A 21,830-nucleotide genomic window follows, 5' to 3' on the forward strand; every position below is an offset into this window, starting at 1 on the left:
AATCCTATTTGCTGCAATAATAAAAGAAAAACTCCACAATGGTGTTATAAAGACTTTTAGAATAAGGAAACAAAAGTGTTAGACTAATGACGGCAGCCAGAAGAGAAACATGTCAAATTTACTGTCATTCCCGATTCACTCTGCATTAGAAGCGGTAATTCTTTTTTTTTTTTTTTTATGCAAAGATTATATTATACATGTTTAAATACAAATATAAGCGTTAAAATATTTAAAAAAAAATCTAAATATTAAAAACTTTCAGGGATTTAAGATGCTGATGACCGTTAAACGCGTTACAAGTCTTGGTTCCATAAATGGTTCCATTATGCAGCCCCACTTCACAATAAAGTCACAACTTGATTTAACTTTAGGAGAAAGCAACATCAGTTGAGCAGCACTGGTTTTGATAGGTTAACCCAAAACTATGGCAAGATGTAATACAATTAGGTATTGCACAACCCTACTTTTCACATTTAAAATGGAGGCACAACTTGATTTAACTTCAGCACAATATCACAGAGAGATATGCTGCTGATCAGCTGAGCAAGACTGGTATTGATAGGTTAACCAAAAACTATGTAACAAAGTGTAAGACAATAAGGCATTGTGCAGTCCTACCTTCATAATGAAGTCAACAACTTGATTTAAGTTCAGGACAAAATGACGTGGCTGATCAGCTGAGCAGGACTGGTACTGATAGATTAACCGTTAACTATGTCGAGATTGGGGAATATTGGGGAATGTTCAGCCCTACTTTCCACCTTAATTATTGAGTCACAACCAGGGCCGGCGCGTAAATAGAGGCGACCTAGGCAGCTGCCTAGGGTGGCAGAATATAGAGGGCGGCGTCCGCAACATCACCCTCACCACCCATGTCATCAGTTATGTCCGCCACACCTCCCTCACCACCTGGTCTTCACTTTGATAACCGGTCACTTTCGAGTTGAGGGCGGCGTGATCGGTCTTTGCCTAGAGCGGCAGTTTAGCTTGCTTAACTTGATTTAACTTCAGGAGAATATGACATCAGTTAAGCAGGACTGGTTTGGATGGATTAACCAATAACTATGGCAAGATGTAAGTAATGTAAGAACATTAAGCATTGTGCATCCCTTACTTTCCACCTTTAACAATCAACAACTTGATTAAACTTCAGGGCAAAATCACAAAGAGACATTTAGATTGTCATTTGGCAGACACTTTTGACCAAAGCGACCTACAATTGAGGAGATTCTGCAAATCAACACTAAGAGGCAATACACACAGAAATTGTGTGCTCAGAGAATTAAATGCATGAGGGAGTGTTTTTATTTTCGAGAGGGGAGTTAAGAGTGTTTTTACAGGTGGTTTGTCAAGCCCACTCACCTGTGTGAGGCACACTTCATATTCATTTAGCTTTGACTTAGTCCCTTATTTATCAGGGGTTGCCACAGCGGAATAAACCAACTATTGCATCCTACGTTTTACGCAGGGGATGACCTTCCAACCGTAACACAGTACTGGGAAACACCCATATACACTCATTAACACACACACTCATAAACTAAGGCCAATTTAGTTTATTCAATCTGCCTATAACATATGTGGTTGGACTGTTAGGGAAACCGGAGCCCCCACACTGACACAGTGAGAACATGCAAACTCCAAAGAAATGCCAACTGGCCCAGTCGGGACCAGTGACCTTCTTGCAGTGAGGCGACAGTGCTAACCACTGAGCCACTGTGTTGCCCTCGCCCTCACGCTTCATAAATGCATAATGAATTTGTGTGTGTGTGTAAGAACATGCCTGGTGCAAATGTGCAAAAACTGGAGCAGTATCAGTTAAACCAGCAGACATGTGGCTGATCGGTTGAGCAGGACTGGTTCTGATAGGTTAACCGATAACTATGGCAACAGCAAAGGCGTTGAGGCCCGATGCTTAGAGCTCACAGGGTCGCACGGCACCCCGCTTATTCTCATTCCAGTCAGGAACGACCCACTTCACACACACCACCCTGGGAAAAACGGCCTCTCTAAAACACACACATCCCCAAACACATGCCCTATATGTGTATGTCTGAATGTAGACAACACACCCCCATGCACAAGATGCTTTCAAAAGAAGCAGCAGAAAACAGCAGACGTAAGCCGCAGAGATTTCCAGAAAGGTTTTCACCTGTCACTGCGAGGAAGGGAGGAGCATGAGATGTATGCTGATAAGGTGGAAGGTAAAACACTCTGCGTTCAGCTCTTTTACTTGATCTCTCTCTCTCTCCGTCGCCCCAGAGGGGATGTTCACACACAGATGTGGGCCGGACTGATAAAAGCTGGACCACAGCAAACCTGTTTAAATGCTTTTACAAGGAAGCGCTTTGAAGTTTGTACAAGAAGTGCACGCTTTCCTGAATAACAATGTCATTTACATCATCCCATCCGAGAGGTAAAGAAAAAACACCAAGAAATATTAAAGAGTGAATCTCATGGAAATTGGTTGGAACATATGAAATTTCACTCTTAAAATCGAAAGAAAACAAAAAAGATTTTAAATTACACATATCTGTTGTGAAATATCTGTTAACAATGTATACAAAATTTTATATATACAAATTTAAATTATTTTAACGCTAACAATATATAGAATAACAAAATACCATTTTTTATTTTCTATATTATTTTGATGAAAGCTAATTGTATTTACAGGTAATCTATAATTGCAGTAATGCAAAAATGGTTTCTTATCATATCAATAGTATTATATTAAATACTTCAAATTAAAAATCTAACTTAAGTTTAAAATATTAAATAATATTTATGACTGTAATGCAAAAATATATATATATATTAGTAATTAGTAATAGTATTAGAATCAAATGAAAATTAAACATAAAAAAAATTACTGTAATTTTACTATAAAAATTACTGTAATGCAAAATAAAGTTTAATATAACACAAATATTTAATATAATGTTCATTTATTTTCTTGTTGGCTTAGTCCCTTTATTAATCCAGGGTCGCAACAGCGAAATGAACCGCCAACTTATCCAGCAAGTTTTTACGCAGCGGATGCCCTACCAGCCACAACCCATCTCTGGGAAATTTAATATAATATAAATAAAAATATTATAAATATAATAAAATCTATGATATAATATTTACTAATCATAAAGACAAATTCGACATTTAAAATCTAAAACATTTTGCATTACAATACTTTATTGTAAAATAAAAATTTGAAAAAAGCACAATCAACTAACTTTCAGTGAGCATTTAAAATTTCTTAACATTAAATATTATTTGCTTTCAATTTAAGGTGAATCACAAAACAAAAACTTGAACTCATGACTTTTATATGACTCACGCTGTTTGTAAACATATTAATAAAGATATAATTAATAATTACTGTAAAAATATTTAATACGATACACTGCCTTTCATGCATAGCAAATATAATAAAATCTATTATAAAGACAAATTTAAAACATTTAAAATTAAAATCTAAAACCTTTTTCTCAGTACTTTACTATAAAATAAAAGTACACATTAAAGTAATAGTACTATCAAATAACTTCTAGTGACCATTCAAAATCTTATTAATTACATAATATTTACTTTTTTAATTTGATATTTTCAGCATGTTACCTTAAACCACACAGCAGAAACACTTTCATTACTTTATGACTGTGAGGTCACAAACAGTGGCTGAACATTATAATAAAAAATAATATTTATCATTTTTAATACAAGAGACGACATACTACAGTAACTAATCTAATAAAAATTGATCTTGATTGATTGACTAATCAAAATAGTTCAATATAAAGCAAATCAGAATTCAAATTAATTAAACATATTCATTTACTCCAACACAAAAATATTCAAAACTATTATTACTGTAAATCTAATTATAATATAATACACTGCATTACAGTACTTTGTGTACAAATCACAGTAATAGTACAAACAACTATCTGGAATGAGTGAATGATTCAGTTTAATACTACAAAATATAAAACTAGGTCTATATTTTCTTAACACAAAATATTATATACTTTAAATTTGAGGTGATACTATTAAATTAAAAATGATTTAAAAATAATGAAATATTATTCCCCACATTTTTCCATGAGATTCAGCCTCTGTTCTTCAATGAACACAGCAGAACTACTTTCATTACTTTTATAGGACTCTGAGGTCACAAAGAGCAGCGGCACATTATAAACATTAAATAACACAAAAAAAAAATGTATTATATATAATTAAGTTAAAATATTAAACTTTCCCAGTACTGGGTTGTGGCCAGAAGGGTATTTGCTGAAGTAATTGGTGGTTCATTCTGCTGTGGTGACCCCAGACAAATCAGAGACTAAGCCGAAGGAAAATTAAATGAATAAAATACTAAACAATTTGCATTACAGTACTTATCTGTAAAATAAAACGACAGTAATCGTACAATCAACTAACTTCTAGTGAGCTTTCATTCATGATGACATTTCCAGCAAGTTTTCTCAAGCTTCCCCTTCGACAACCACAAAGCAGAAACACTTTCATTACTTTTACATGACTTCACTGTGAAGTAAAAATACAAATGACAGTAATAGCACAACTTCCAGTGAGCATTCAAAATTTCTTAACGCAAAATACTATGTGCATTCAATCTGAGGCTTTCTTGAGATTCAGCCTGTGGGCTTCAATCATCCTCTCCAACAACCAACACAGCAGAAACACTTTCATTACTTTTATATGACTCTGAGGTCACAAACAGCAGCTGACCTCAGATTTCCTGACACAGGAAGAGATTTCTGACGGTTTAAACCCAGACAGTGGAGTGACACGGTTCAGTCGGCCGCTGCTGAGCACCAGCGAAGGCCTCAGACGGCAGAAAAACAGCATTTATCTCAGCCTTTCATCCCCCGGCGTACTTCAGAAATAACGAGAGAGCGAGAGCGACAGAGAGACGATGCTGAAGAGCAGGATCTGAGCGCACGTTTTTCTCCCAGGAAAAAAACAACAAGCTCTTCCTGAAACCTTGTTTTAGCGTCAAAGTCACGGCATTACAGCGGCTCTAAAATTCAAGACAGAGGTTTAAAGTTACGTACCTGTAGTCTGAGGAATAGTTTGGTTTTTGTTCCTAATTCCACCTTTTTGCTTCCTCTCTCTTTTTATCCCTAGCTTTCTATATCCACTAGAGCCGTGCTAATGGTATCTGTGAGAGCGACAGACTGAATGCATATGTGTATGTGTGTGTGTGTGGAGGGAGGGATTGTTTGTGTATTTGCGCTGAGGCAGCGAGCTGAAAGCCCAACTGACTCGTAATCACACACTCATTAATACAAGGTCACTGCAGGGACGAGAAAGAGAGACTGATGCTGAGAGACTTTCAGAGGGAAAATCAGGATGAAAGTATGAAAGGAAACAAAAGGTGAAGACTTTAGTATGGTGCTAAAATCAACACATTCTGTGTGAAAGGCCTCTTCTTTCCATGACTAAATAAAAGTTATTACTTATTAGTGATACTTTTTATTTCGTAATTTCTGGGTTTTTATTCTCGTAAATGTTTAAAACTCACAACTCTTTTTTTTCTCTCAAAATTGCATGATAAAAACTTTTTAAAAGTTAGTATTATTGTTCATTTTTATGCTACTTTTAACAATTTGTTATAACTAATTTCTTTCGTCTTTGCCATGACAGTACATAATATTTTAATATTTATTTTTCTAAATATAAATTTACGATATTTTCTATATTTTTAAGGTTTAACTAGGTTAATTAAGTTAACTAGGAAAGTTTGGTTAATCAGGCAAGTTATTGCACAACAGTGGTTTGTTTTGTAGACAATCAATTAAAGTTGGCTAGTAATATTGATCTTAAAACTTATTTAAAAAAAAAAAAGCTTTAATTCACTCATAATTCAAAGTCACAAATTATTTATTCATTTACTTTCCTTTGGCTTAGTCCCTTATTTATCAGGGATCACCACAGCGGAATGAACCAGCAACTGTTCTAGCATGTTTTACACAGCGGATGCCCTTCCAGCCGCAACCCAGTACTGGGAAAGATCACAAATGAATGCACGCAAATCAATGCAAGGTCAATGCAGGGACGAGAAAGAGAGACTGATGCTGCAAGAAAATGAGGATGAAAGTGTGAAACAAAAGTTGAACACATTTATGTAGCGCTAAAATCAACACAATGGAGCAAAAACACATTCATATGAATATGATTGTTTTCATCACTAAATAAAAAAAAATGTATTGTGACTTTTGCTATTGTAATTCATAGGGTTTTATTCTTGAAAATTGTTTTAAACAATATTTTTCTTAGAATTGCATGCTAAAACTCATAGATCTGACTGTTTTCTCAAAATTGTGACATTAGATGTCGAAATTGTGTGTACAATTATAAATTGAAAGTTTGTATTATTTCTAATATTTATATTATTCCAAGCAATTTCTTATTACTAATTTAATTTGTCTTTGCTATGATGACAGTACATAACATTTCACTATTTATTTTGCAAGATATCATTTTTAGATATTTAAAGGCTTAACTAGGTTAATTAGGTTAGTATAATTAGGAAAGTTTGGTAATTTAGTCAAGTTATTGGAAAACAGTGGTTTTTATCGTAGACAATCGGTTAGTAGTATTGACCTTAAAATTTCTTTTAACATTTTTAATTAATTAAATTAATTCCAATATACGAATTGTTCAGACATTCATTTTCCTTCAGCTTAGTCGATTATTTATCAGGGATCACCACAGCGGAATGAACCGCCAACTATTTCAGCTTATGTTTTATGCAGCAGATGCCCTTCCAGCAGCAACCATGTACTGGGAAAATTCACAAATTAATGCACACTTATTTTAACAGTAGTGGTTTGTTCTGTAGACAATCAAAATCTTAAGGTGGATAACAATATCGAGATTAAAACTGTATAGTGCTAAAATCAATTAATTGTGACTTTTGATATTGTAATTTATGAGGTTTTATTTTTAAAAATAGTTTATTCATTCATTCTCTTTTCTGCTTAGTCCCTTTTTTAATCTGGGGTCACCACAGCGGAATGAACCGCCAACTTATCCAGCATACGTTTTATGCAGCGGATGCCCTTCCAGCTGCAACCCATCTCTGGGAAACATCCATACACTACGGACAATTTTAGCTTACCCAATTCACCTGTACCGCATGTCTTTGGAAAGTCCTACATGACGGTAATAGTTTAAGGTGTTTACACGTCTGTGTTGCACTTCAATAATGGTACTAAAATCAGCATAATCCACAAATCCTAATTCGATTTCTCTTTAGTTCGATTATGACCTTAATCCAACCCAAGCTCACGTTCTGGAAACGTAGCCCCGCGGACGTTTCTGGAGACCGCAATTCATGTGGCAGGAGGTACGTAAGGCTGCATTTAGTTTTTTTCGAGCGAATGCTGCGGGGAGGTGTGGCGCCGCTCCGCCCCTCCTCTTCGCGCTCGCCGGCCGAGGGCTTTCCCGACGCAACCAGTTTGTCCGCTTAGCTCACATCAATGCGTCGGCGGAGCGGAGGCCCCGGAGGAGGAAGAGCCGGCTGCGGGGACGACGACCGGGATCGAGTACAGGGAACAGCGGTTCCGGAAATCAGGTAAGACGAAAAACGGAATCCGAAAAATAAGGGGGAGAACGCGGCGGGATCCGAAGACGCGGTCGAAATCGAAGACGAGGGCTTTTGCTTTTTTTTTTCTGGACGGCTTTTGCGAACCGTCGCTCGGGTTTAGGAAAGGAGGAGGAGGGCGGCCGATCCGGCGGCTTTTCGCGCGAGAACGGCGCAGTCGCGAACGGGGCGCTCTCCCGAGGCGCCCAAGACGTGAAAAAGCGTGCACAGCGGCCTCTCGCGGATCCCCGAAAACAAAAACCGCTCCAATACGTACCTCCCGGGACGTAAATCGCGGTCCTAAGAAACGTCCGTGGGGCTACGTTTTTCACAATGAGCCCGGGTTGCCTTAATCAGATTAAATTAATCAAAAATCGCTGTTGACATGGTTAACTCTTAATCAGAGTATTGTCTTAATCGCAGATTTTTGCTGTCCATGTAAACATACTCATTATTGAGATTGAAAATGTATAGTGCTAAAATTAGCACAACAGAACAAAAACACATTCTGTGTGAATGGCCACTTTTTTTCATCACTAAATAAAAAAAGTTGCATGATAAAAAACTCATTCAAGTTTGTATTATTAATATTATTCCTAGCAATTTCTTATAACTAATTTCGTGGTATAAACAATTTTGTCATTGCCATGATGACGGTACATATTATTCTACAATTTTTTTTCAAGATATAATTTTAAGATATTTTCTGTAATTTGAAGGCTTAACTAGATAATTAGGAAAGTTTGGTTAATTAGGCGTCATTGGACAACAGTGGTTTGCTCTGTAGACTATCCTAAAAAATACTTCTGAAGGAGGCTAATAATACTAGGCTTAAAAATAATTAAAACAAAATGCTTTTATTCACTCATTAATTTAAGACAACAAATGAATGCACACTTATTAATACAAGGTCACTGCAGGGACTAAAAAAAGAGACTGCTGCTGAAAGACACCACCGTCTGTCAGAGAGAAAAAGAGGATAAAAGTATGAAAGGAAACAGAATATATTGCGTGAAATTAAACTTCACACTGAACTCCACCGTCTCAATGAAGTTTCCACCTATGCACCACGCTAACAGGTAATGTGATGTGGTAATGCAAGAAACCATCCGTAAAACGGCGAGTATCATTGTGCGTTTTTGACTATACGTTGCTGCTGTGCTAACATTGTCTGGTGTAAATGTAATTCTTTCCTGGGCTGAAACGCCATGAGCAGAGTGCATACGGACAATCAGCTTACTCTGGTAAATCAGTTCTCAAGTCTGAAAACAGGCCAACAGCAACAAATGAGCACAAGAGAAACTCAAACCCAGCTAGATGGGAACAGCCAGAACTTTAGCTAACATTCACAAAGTTATGAACATTTTCCTGTAAGGTTAGAGAGTTCACCCTAAAATTTCATCCTTCACTTGCTCCAAACTAGACATATGCCGATATTCAATAGCTCAATATTTTGTGATAATGAACACGCACAATACTGATATCGCTGACACTTCAAAATACATTGATTAATTATTTCAAGAGTTCACATTTAGCTGATGATTGATCATAAAGCTTGTTTGGGATGCTGTCCCGGGAGAGAGCCCTGAGCTCATAAGATTCACGAGCCAAAAAAATAAAAGCGAACGAGTTCGTGATGGGGTGAGAATGCGGAGAAATCCGAAAATGCGGTCAAAATCGGGATCTCCCGGGACGTATTTCGCGGCCTCCAGAAAGGTTTCCACAATGAGCCTGGGTTGATATAAAGTATGTAATATACGTAATATATTAACATCATTAAATTAATAAATTATACAGCAAATGAGTAATAAATAACAAAAAAGGGAATAAAAATAGACAATATTGCTAAAAATTGAAATAATTACAAGAATAAAAAGTGTAAATTATTTAAATAAGGCAAATTAGTTGATAACCATTTCTAATGGCGTACAAATATTCTGCAGCCAGTATAGATGTCATTTTGTTCTCTCCGATGATATAGTAAATTTAACTGAGTCGTTTATTAATTTATTAATCATTTAATGTTTCTCCTGCGGCTGTGCGCGCGCAGTCAGCTGCGAAAAGGTAATGCAAAAACGCATATAAAAACGACAACTTTAGAAAGCCGAATCCCAGATATTATAGGAGATTCAGAAACTGCGGCCGTATGCCATTTGGTGCATCTGTGGGTTTGCAGAGCATGTAAGTGTTGACAGGTCTCATGAACACAGAACCAGCAGTAGGTATGGTGCAGAGCGAGAGAAGATTTTCCACTGGTTAATCGATCAAAAATTTTTGGCTTTCTTGTGCGGATACAAAAAAGTGTAAAAGAGTGATAATAATAGTATTATTCATGTGTCACCAACAAATACACTTGGGTGGCATTAATATTACTGGGCGGCCCGCCCAAGTAAAGTCTATGTGTGGGAAGCACTGATTTATGACATACTTATGGATGTGAAGTCCAAATATGAACTTGCATGTCATATGTTATTTGCATAGATCTGATTTCTGGTATAAAGCAAGGTAATGTACAAAAGCTGTCACTGGAGCATAAGGTACACATTTATACCTACAGTAAATAGCCATATCTGTACTTTAAAAGTACATACTATCGAAGTTCCGCCCCACTCACACCTTTTATTTCTATTATTTTCTTTATTATTTCTTTTATTATTTTCTTTTATTATGTGTATGCTCAATGACATTTAACTTGCTGAAAACTGTCTAAACTCTCAATAAGACACCATATATTAGATTGTGCGCATCAGTTTTATCATCCTCTTAATTTAGAGGCTTTTGAGTTTCAAATATGAATCCAACAGGCTTTACAGAGTTAAACTAATCTCTAGCTTCAGTTTGAGCTGGTTTTGACCAGAACAAAAGCAATCGATGTCCAGCTCCATTAGTGACAGAAGCCTGAAGCGTGAAACTGTCACATTCAGAAACACTTCTAAAGCACATATAGATCACATTATGGTGATGTAAACACACATGGGGCCTTTAGACTACTAATGAGAGAAAGCATCTCTTAGTACATTCAGGCCATTTTATGCCTGATATTAGGAGGTCAGTTCCGACACATTATTATTCCCTCTTGGTATTATTATGCATTCAAGTGCCTCTCTTGTGATCAGATTTTGTCATTTCATTCTGCTTGATTTTACTTTACTGGACTGCTCAGAGAAATGCACAATTATAAATAAATGACCAAACATGTCATATGGCTTGCATGTACTTTCTCATGACATGCAGACAAAAGGTCTGTTTAGTGCCTTGAGATCAGACTGACATAAATGCATCCTGATTACAGGTGCAAATGGGCAGTTTCATAAAGAAAATCTTCAAAAACTAGAGTTGCATGATATTGGAAAAATCTGACATTGCGATATTTTGTTTAGCTGCGATATATATTGCAATATGAATACAACTTTTATCAGATTTAAAGAGCTCTATTTGGAAAGATTTCATTAATTAAGATCAACAGGGATGATCAAGTCCTTCTCTATGCAGAGTATCTGCATTAAATATAATAAATTGCAAACATATATAAATACATTCATATATTCCTTTTCCTTCGGCTTAGTAGCTATTTCAGTGCAAAACTACTCCAACTATTCTGGCATGTATGTTTTATGTAGCGGATGCCCTTCCAACTGCAACCTATTACTGGGAAACACCCATTAGCAAACACACTCAAACACTAGGGTTAATTTTGTTTTCCCAATTCACTGTGGGGGAAAAGGAGCGCCCGAAGGAAACCCACAACAACACAAGGAGAACATGCAAACTACACACAGAAATGCCAACTGACCCAGCTGGCACTCTAACCAGCGACTAAAAACTAACAGTGCTGTATGGTTTTCTGAGGAGTCTAACAGTATTCAACAACCCAAGGAGACCGCGATTTACGTGGCCGGAGGTACGTAAGTGCCGAGTTTGTTTTTTTTTCGAGCGAACGCTGCGGGGCGGTGTGGCACCGCTCCGCCCCTCCTCTTCGCGCTCGCCGGCCGACGGCTCGCCTCCGAGTGGAGGGCTTTCCCGATGCAATCAGTTTTTCCGCTTAGCTCACAGCATTGCGTCGGTGGAGCGGAGGCCCCGGAGGAGGAGCCGGAGCCGGCCGCGGTGGACGACGACCGGGATCGAGTCCGGGGAACAGCAGGTTCCGGAAATCAGGTAAGACGAAAAACGGAATCCGAAAAATAAGGGCGAGAACGCGGCGGGATCCGAAAACGCGGTTGAAATCGAAGACGAGGGCTTTTGCTTTTTTTTTTTTTCGATCCGGCGGCTTTTCGTGCGAGAACGGCGCGGGCGTGAACGCCGCGCGCTCCCGAGAGGCGCCCGAGACGCGAAAAAGCGCGCACAGCGTTTCCGCGAAAACAAAAATTGCTCGAATACGTACCTCCCGGGACGTAAATCGCGGTCCGCAGAAACGTCCGCGGGGCTACGTTTCCACAATGAGCCTGGGTTGGTATTCAAATATATTTTAAAAAATCAAATATAAAATAACATGGTCATTACTCTATAAATAATTTATGCAATATTTAACAATATCTCTATCTTTTAATCTTAAAATAAATAAATAAATAATCTAATCCTGTGATGTGGCTATTGTGGACACGTACATTGCGATATCGATGCTCAAGCGATTTATTGTTTAGTCTAAATAAAAACAATGAAAAACATAAATATAAATGTGGAGTTAATCACCTAATATAATCAAAAAGGCTGCAATAAAAAAGCTCCAAAAATACCAATTTATCAAATTAAAAAGTCTAACACGAAGTGTGTCAATCACCTAACCCTTGGTCCTAGAAAATGGATATGAAAATCTGACCCACAACCTTTATAATATGAGATATCTGCCCACAGCTGCAACAAATCTTTCAACATACACGAACCCCTCAGGCTAGAGATGTACTGCATACGCATAAACATGCGTCAATGTTTAGCCAAAACACGTGAACACAGAGCCTGTGCTGCTGCCAGTGAATCTGATGGGTTATAACAAGAGCTTTTTCCCCTATTTCGAGGCAGGATTTTGCAAAACAAAAAATCTGTGGATCTATGTGGAAAAATTCTGAAAGTGTAGGAGCTGAAAACCTAACACATAAAATAAAAAATGACTGAATATAAAATATATATTCAAACTACAATTAGAACCACTTGTTTGATACGAGAAAATATTACACCAACTAAAAGAGAAAATATTAATTTACAAATGGTATTGTACATCATTTATCTAAACAATTGCATACTATTCAATAACATTACTAAAATTAATATATAAACTTAGGGATATATATATATATATATATATATATATATATATATTTACACACATTTACAGATGTAAATAAACAGATTAATTGATGAGCTCAAAAATATGATGGATTTCTGTGCGCATAAATTCTTTGTAGATCTAGTTGTAACCAGAGCTGGTTTATTAAGAGATAATATGCAATCTGAATTATGTACTCAGATTACAAAAATCAAGTACTTATGATTAGACTAAACTACTTTTTAAATACTAATAATTAGACTAGTTATTTTTTATGTATGAACCTTTTTACAAGCCTGTTGTGACGCGTTTAACGGTTTTCAGCATCTTAAATCCTTGAAAGCTTTTTAAATTTTTATTTTTTCATCTTTGCTTTAAATTACAAAATTAACGCTTGTGCGAGGCGTTTCTAATGCGTCTATAAGACAGGACAGTAAATTTGACATTATTCTCTCCTTTGGCTGCCGTTTTCAGTCTCACAATATTTTTCATTTTTCTAAAAGTCTTTATAACACCATTGTGGAGTTTTTGTTTTATTATTTCAGCAAATAAGATTGTAAAAAAAAATATTTGTTGTATTCTCCAATTCACTGCGCTCAAAGTTTTCCCAACTATGACGACTTCAGCTACAGAGAAACCGGGAAATGTGAAAAGGGTCTACTGCACGATTACATATTGTCTACAAAATTACAGTAATTGTTTACATTTTTCACAATAATCCTGCTGCATGTATATATTTGTGAATGTATGTGTAATGTTTGCTGTTTTTCATTAATACTGTCATCTTCCAGTATTTTTAGGATGAAATATTTGATGTCACAGTGATATTGCTGTTTTTTTTGCTGTTTTCTAAATGTATTATTTTTAAAGTAAATAATTTAAAGCCATAAGATTTAATTGTGTTTTCCTGTTATTATCAGCAAACACTAACAGCGAGGTACATTAGTGTGAAAATAACTCCTCCTCATTGCACTTTAAACAGAAGCTGTTCAGGCTCTTATTGCTGATAATGAATGAAGATATATTTTTTTTATTTCTATCTGTTTAAGAAGTACAAAACTATCCTACTTCAGTAAATGTGACATCAAATTAGGGCTTGGGCAATATGGCAAAAATGCAATCTCGATGTTTATTTTCCATATTGAACAATAATGATATATATATTTCGATATAAGTTGTTAATGCTTCCAGATATAAAAGAGTACCCCAACAATGATTGAGGCCACATAAATTAGAGGATCCAGTAAATGGCATAACATTTTCGGCTGATAAATTTTCTGTGGCTGAAATTTCTCTATTATTAACACACTTTTAGATTCCCATTGTTGCAGCTGTGCTTTGTGATTGGCACTAAGATCAATATAGAGTAAAAAAGTCCAGAGCTTATCATTGTTATTGGCATAAATTTTATCATGATTTGATATAATATCGTTCATCAGCTCAGCCCTACATCAAATAACATTTAGCACAAAAGAAATCCAAAAGCACTCAGATTACCTTTCATAAATGTGTAATCTCAGAGATTATATTACTGACTACAAATCCTGTCATGCAATTTGCAATCATTAACTGTTTACAATTCATATGCAATCTACCCAGCTCTGTGAACAAGTTAGCTAATTAGCTGTAAAGGTTAAAACAACAACAATAAAATGAGGAGTAGTTACAAATTCCCTAACCTCAACGAAAGATTGCAGAAGGAAGAGCTAAACAAAACATCTGTAATGAACACATCAGTCCAGCTGGAAAACCCATCTGTGATCCCACCAAGAGAAAAGAAACACACACACACACACATATACAGCGCAAGAAGACAATCACTTCAATATGAAATATTAATACAGCCAGTCGGGGACGGAGATGCGCTCAACACCTGCAGAAACACATATCTTCTTCCTCCTCTTATTTCCTGCACATGAATAATACACGTCCATCTGCATCCCTCCGTCTCCCTTTCTTTTCCTCCCTATACATTTCCTTACTTTCTGAGGAAACCCCAGAGCGCTGAAGGTCACGTCACACAAACCTCTGATCTGAATACGGCCTCTGTTATTTACGATGAAGCCGGCCGTCGGCCCTCGGCAGCCCTTTGAGTGCATCTGATGAAATGAAATGAAATCTCAAATTCATGCCGCTACGTCCGACAGACGGCCGCTGAATGCTATAGAAACACAAACACATCTACATTCACATCAACCAACTCAAATTTACTTGGAGTGCTACAGAAATATCAGTGATATTTTATTTCTCTCTAATGTCTGAAGCATCTTCTGTTGAGCTAAGTGATCGTGCAAAAGTTACTCCGACAGTATATGGTGCTTAATGCAAAACAAAAATAGTTTTTTCACACTCGCTTCTTTTGTGCACAGTAGACAGTATTGTTTGTTAAGACCATTTAACGAGTTGCAAACCACTGCCAACATTACACAAACACATCTACATAGTCATGAACCAACTCAATCTCACTTGAAATGCTACAGAAATATCAGTGTTTCTGATGATATTTTATATCTCTCTAATGTCTGAAGCATCACCTGACTATAAGAATTCACTGCAATTGTCCGGTTTCGAATATTTAATCTAAGGTGCATGTGTTGCAAGTGTTTTGAGCCAGATTCTCACAGAAGACTCGCACACACTAAGAGGAAAATCACTCCCTGACAGTAGATGCTGCTTAAATGTAAAAAAAAAAAACTTTTTTGCACAGAAGCAGAAAGACAGTATTCATGTGCTTCTTAAAGCCATTTAAAAGTTACAAGCCATTGCCAACATTACAAAACTACATTCTCATGAACCAATGCAAACTCACTTCGAGTGCTACACTGAAAAATATCAGTGTATCTGATGCTATTTCTCTCTAATGTCTGAACGATCATCTGACTATAAGGATTTACTTGTATTTACTTGTATTATTTGTTGCAAGTGTTTTCGGCCAAGTCCACACTAACGCTTCACACACACACTGGGATGAATGTTGCATGCAATTATAGACATTTTATGAGACTTTTTTGATGTTCATGAACCAAGTGAACATGCAAAATAGATGCAGCCCTAATGAAAAACAAAAATATAGTGATACACAAGTTGGCGCTGTACAACTTTTGACACTCGCTTTTTATTGCAGATGAATAAAGACAGTATGAACAGTTAAAGTCAGAAATATTAGCCCGCCTTTGAATTTTGTCTTGAATGATGTTTAACAGAGCAAGGAAATTTTCACAGTATGTCTGATAATATTTTTTCTTCTGGAGAAAGTCTTATTTGCTTTATTTCAGTGAGAATAAAAGCAGTTTAAAATATTTTTTTAAACCATTTTAAGGTCAAAATCATTAGCCCCTTAAAGCTAATTTTTTTTTCGATAGTCTACAGAACAAACCATCGTTATACAATAACTTTGCTAATTACCCTAACCTGCCTAGTTGACCTAATTAACCTTCTTAGACCTTTAGTTGTCACTTTAGGCTGTATAGAATTGTCTTAGAAAGGATGTAGTATAATATTATTTACTGTCATCATGACAAAGACAAAATAAATCAGTTATTAGAGATGAGATAATAAAACTATTATGTTTAAAAATGAGTTGAAAAAAATCTTCCCTCCATTAAACAGAAATTGGGGAAAAATTAAACAGAGGGGTAAATAATTCAGGGGGGCAAATAATTCTGACTTCAACTGTATGTGCTTGTTAAAACCGTAAAAAAATTCCACACGAAGTCGTGTTTTATTGCCACTTCTGTTCACTTAAATAGGCATCATTAACGGGGATGCGTGCGCCATCTTAGTACAGCTTGCGGTCAGCTCACATGTGATTTCACAGCCACAAATACATCATTACATTAGGACAGAAATTACATTTTTGCGTGAATTATACCTTATAAAAAGGTGTCCATATTGCTGTGAAGATTTGTGCGTTCACTTTTACGCTTTTCTCTTGACCTTGAAAATATAATTGGCTAAATCGTAAAAAAGCTCAATTAAGATTGTGTGTAGGCTTGTATCGAGACTGCAATCTATTTTTGATTAATCGTGCAGCCCCAACACAAAGGCCTTCTTTTATTTAAATTACACTCTGTGCATGCGTGCATCAGTGTGCACATGAATTAGCACCCAATATTTACTCACAAGAAGTTGTCCTAGTGTGCATGAGCCTCAATACATTGTCATTTACAAACAAATATTACGGGCAGCATTTTTTAGACAATTAAAACCTGTTTCAAAGTAGATTAATTTGAAAACTCTTGTTTACAAGTCTCAGTGTGGACTGTGAAGCTTTAAAAACGTTGATGCATTTTTAGTCATGTGACCAATTCAGCTAAAATGGTGGAGAATATTGTACAGCAGATGTTTTGGCTGCTATCCGTTTGTACAGCATTGTTAAATATTAATGTCAGTTTGTTCAAGCTCCAGATTGCTTTTCTTCAAAGCACACAGATTGTTTACTCAAAGCTGTTGTTTCAACACATCTTTCATTCTATATCCTTGCTTGCTTTAGCAACTTAATACTCCTGTGTTCAACTGCAGATTACTTCATTTCAATACAATCGTTATTACTTTAGTTTGATGATAATCGAGGATATAGAGATTTCAACTTTTGTTTTAGTAAAATGTAACCTTACCAAGCCTTAAAAAGTCAAATATTCTGATTTATATATAAACATTTTTCAGTTTGGTGGCTTAACATCAGCAGCGGATAAAAGATCAATAATAATGATCAGCCTGAGTCTGTTGCACAATATCATTCATCAGTCTAAATATAGATTGTTCATGTTTGATGACTTTTATAACTTCAATTCTGACCAATCAAAGCCTAAACTCTTCATAAAGAAACTTACTCTACTGTCTTTCTTTTTGCATGTATTTATAAGCCATGTTTGTCTTTTTGAGCTCAAAATCTCATTAATGTAGTACACGAGCGCTTCAGAGCTCAGGAAGCGCACAAACATGAGCTAATAGTTTTGCATAATTTAGTACAATGCTTGTAACAATAAATAAATTGCTTCATTTTCTCCCTGTCTAACATAATTTGCTTTTTATTGTAAAGGTGTATCTGCTACCTGGTTGATCAGATTGTGGCGCGCTCATTCGTCATGTCATTCTTACAAAGAGCGATTAAAAAACAACTCAACAATCAAATTAAACTCCTAGCCAAACACACACACACACTGCTTTGATTCTCCTTGTTGTTAAAAGTTGGATAATGAAAGGAGGAGTAAAACCTTTCACAAATGACATCCCCTAAAATCCTCTTCCAAACTTTGAATCTTCATTCACCCAAAAAACAATCTACAGGCCGTCAAGCTTGTCCATGTGATGCCAGATTCAAAATAATTGGAAAGAAGTGTGTGTGTGTGTGGGGGGGGGGGGGGGTGATTGAAAAAACCCTCCAAGCGGTTCAAATATTAAAACCACAAGGCGGCTGTTGCTTTGCATATTTCACTGCATGTGCTCAGAAATCTGCTGTTTTCCACTGATCCAGAAAAACCAAGTCAAACTGAGAGTTTAAAACACTCTGTAGAAACACACACACACACACATACAGTGACAACTTTACAGACCGTCCCATAAACAACATCAGTGACATACTATTGATTTCCACAGACAGCCATTTCCACTCATTCCTCCAGTTAAAACCCTTATAAAAGAAGTCAATGTGGAAAGTGTGCCAGAGGGTTGAAAAGCAGATCTTCGTGTTCAAGAACTTCCATGAATTATTCATTAAAAACGTGTCTAAATCATCGTGTTGAGGTGGGAATTCTAGGTGTATGAATTTCTGCTGATGTAATTCCAGCGTGTTGCTCCATATAAACAGTGTTTTACTGATAGTTGCGTTATGTTACTCGAGACATCTTGGCACGTACAGTGTGAAAGTTCACTTGTTCACAATTAAAGTGTTATATTGTTATATAATAAATGTAGCTGCATTGTATGCAACAACTTTATCAAAGATGAATGCTAGACTAAGTTTTCTAAAAATCCCTTTCAGCCTTAATAAATTGTTACTGTCTGCAGAAGTGATTTCTGAGTAAATAATTTGTGCACACAACATTCAATTCAGAAATTAACTCAAAATAGCTTACGGGTCATTTATTACACCATGCTGTAAACACTTTTTGGGGCTAAGCAAAAATTCTCTTTAAATGCAAATGAGCTGCTGTTCCAACTAGTGCCTGTTATTCCTGCAAATAATAACAAAAACTGCATGTGTTAAAAGCCTTTTTCATATTAATTTTAATGTTTTAGTAGTTTGATAGATTTTATTATTTTTAAAATGACCAAAAAAAAAACCTACATACAAAAAAATTATCTGCATAGGTTTCAAAGCCTAGTCAGATTTTCTTTTTCAACCTATTTTTAAAGTTTATTCATTTGTCTTTTTATTTAAAAAAAGAAAATCTGTATGTTTTAAATATGTTTTAAATCTTAAAGGATTTTCTCTTAACCTAAATTTTAAGTTTCAATAGATTGATTGTTTGATTGTTTAAAAAAATAAAACGAATAAAAAGCATTTACTAAAAGAAATATTTTCTAGTAAAATCTAATTTTGAATTTTCAATAATCAGTTTTTATGTCTTTTTAAAAAATAATAAAACTACTAAAAAGCAATTACTAAAAGAAACATCTGTGTGTGTTTTAAAGCCTTGTCATGATTGCTTTTTCACCCTAACTTTAAAGTGTTAACACTTTGACTTCTTTTTCATTTTTTTTTTAACTAAAGCTACCTAAACTAATAATACTAAAAAGCAATTACTAACAAAAACATTGTACGCGTTTTAAAGCAGTGGTCCCCAACCACCGGGTTGCAGACCAGCACCAGTCCGTGAATCAATTGGTACTGGGTCGCACAATAAATAATTAATCATTTCTGTTTTATTAATAATCTAAGTCTGAACAATTTTTTATTTTGAAAATTAAATTGAAAAATGTATTCATGTATTCTCTCAACTACATCTCGGTCACTTGAACGCCCAAATTCAAGTTGCAAAATGAGTAAGGAACAAACGTCTTTGGTTTCTTTGCGAAGGTGTAAAGGCCTACGAACTGCCAAAGATGGATTAGCAACCCATTTGTCAACAAATCAGGTAAATCCAGCATGTCTGTGCAAAAAGATCAACTTCTGGATATCACAAATGATGAGAGCCTTCGGGGCCATTCATATAGTGTATTTTTATTGTGCGCAAATTTGTTATTTTCAATGGAGGCTTGCATGCATCGCTCTCACTTTTCAGGCGCACCTAGTTAAAAAAAATCTCTTTTCAGAATGTCACGAGCGTGATGCAAGTCAGGTGACAGGAACTGATCCATCAGCTTCATATTTTGTATGTAATACACACATTTCTCTGACAAACACTGCAGTGTTTCCTCTAGGATTTTTTTCAGCTGTGGCAGCAGGCCTTTTTTACACAGATCTACCAACTACCTGTGGTGTTATTTCAATGACAAATGTCGTAAGCGCAGTATAACAAGACGAGATCGCATTTATGTAATAGCCTTCGAGCATGCAAATCTCTTTGCTTGCGCGCCGATTTCTTCTGCTCGTGCACAAAACTTCTTGCACGCCCTCAAATATACGCTGCTCAAGCGCAGATCTTCTTGTGCGCGCTCAAATAAGCGCTGCTGAAGTGCGATTTAGTGCTCTTATGCAACAATGTCTTCAACATTTATTAGTTTTGCTAGGAACATTTTTGTGAATGTCTCCAATAAACCTACAGAGCGGCATTAATGCGTCCTGAAGTAAAGTGAAACGGCTATACGTCGTGTTTGCTGGCCTCACGCACCTGTCAATAAGCACGTAACCCTAAAGGGTTATGCAGATGACGCACAGCACTACTGCAGTTACAGAAAAGTTTGCGCTGTTAAATTCATTTACCTTTTAATACGTTTTGGTGCGATTATCACCCGCTATTAAAAAAGCACGACTGAATGTTTTGAAAAAGAAGCTGTAATGTAGCCATGGCGAGATCAATTTAGGTGTGGCGCCCCCCCATGGAAGAATGAATGTAGCGGAAACCATGTACTGAATACCTAAACACTGCAGTGCTTTTGATTTTTTTCAACAAATAAAAATTGTGTCAAGAGCTGCAGCATCGTTTTGTTTGGTCAGTTTGACCTTCTCTACAAAAGGGATGCCTTGCAATGTACCTACATACACTCCACCCCTCATACCCCCCAGGCCACGGTAAATATGTCAAGTGTTGACTGGTCTGCGGTGGTAAAAAGGTTGAGGACCACTGGTTTAAAGCCTTGACATATTTTATTTGTCTTCCTAATAGATATATTTTTTTAATTATTTAGATTTTAAAATTAAAACTATTTTACTTGACACTTTAAATAGTGTTTTTGTTCTCATGTAAATGTATGTTGATGTATGAATGTTTAGATATTTAGTTTTTTTATTATTCTGGTTGAGAACCGCTATTATGTACTGCTGAAATAATGCAACTACAGTGACTTGAGTAGGAGAGAGAGGCCTGGACGGGATCCCAATATCCCATTACTGAGCCGAGCCGCGTATTTCCCTGATCTCAGTATGAAATGTTATTAAACTGAGTTGGATTACACAGCAGACGGGTGTAATCTCTAATCTAACCTCAGCGCTGCCCACATTATCCTGCATAATCTGCCAGGATTACAGACAATAAAAACTTAAATCTCTTTAAACACTACTTTAAACTTTGAGCACACTTCTCAGAGCTCGTTATGAATTGCATGCATTATTAATCTGAATATATTAGCTCTTATAAATTTAAATACTTAGATGCACAAGGATTGTGCATTAATTTCCATGGAAACCCGAGCTTGACATTCGAACTCAATAACATGATCTTTTCCTCCCAAATGAGTTCCTTAATGAGGAGGAGGAGGATTTCATTTAATCCGGTTATATATTAGCAAAGTCGACATAAAGTTGCTCTTTTATTTCATTAAAGCCGCGGGAATTTTTATTGCAGAATAGTCTCTACATTA

At 36.1% G+C, this 21,830-nt stretch overlaps 1 protein-coding gene across 1 annotated transcript in view; it reads right to left on the minus strand.

Annotated features, from left to right (window-relative positions):
• ptn (pleiotrophin) overlaps positions 1-5,238 on the minus strand; it is a 59,024-nt gene extending 53,786 nt beyond the window's left edge. The window contains 1 exon segment of the mRNA NM_001003981.2: positions 5,073-5,238. The gene's annotated coding sequence lies outside the window, so the exon portion shown is untranslated.
• Between the last annotated feature and the right edge of the window lie 16,592 nt (positions 5,239-21,830).

Source organism: Danio rerio, chromosome 4, assembly GCF_049306965.1.
Source record: "Danio rerio strain Tuebingen ecotype United States chromosome 4, GRCz12tu, whole genome shotgun sequence".
NCBI lineage: Eukaryota > Metazoa > Chordata > Actinopteri > Cypriniformes > Danionidae > Danio > Danio rerio.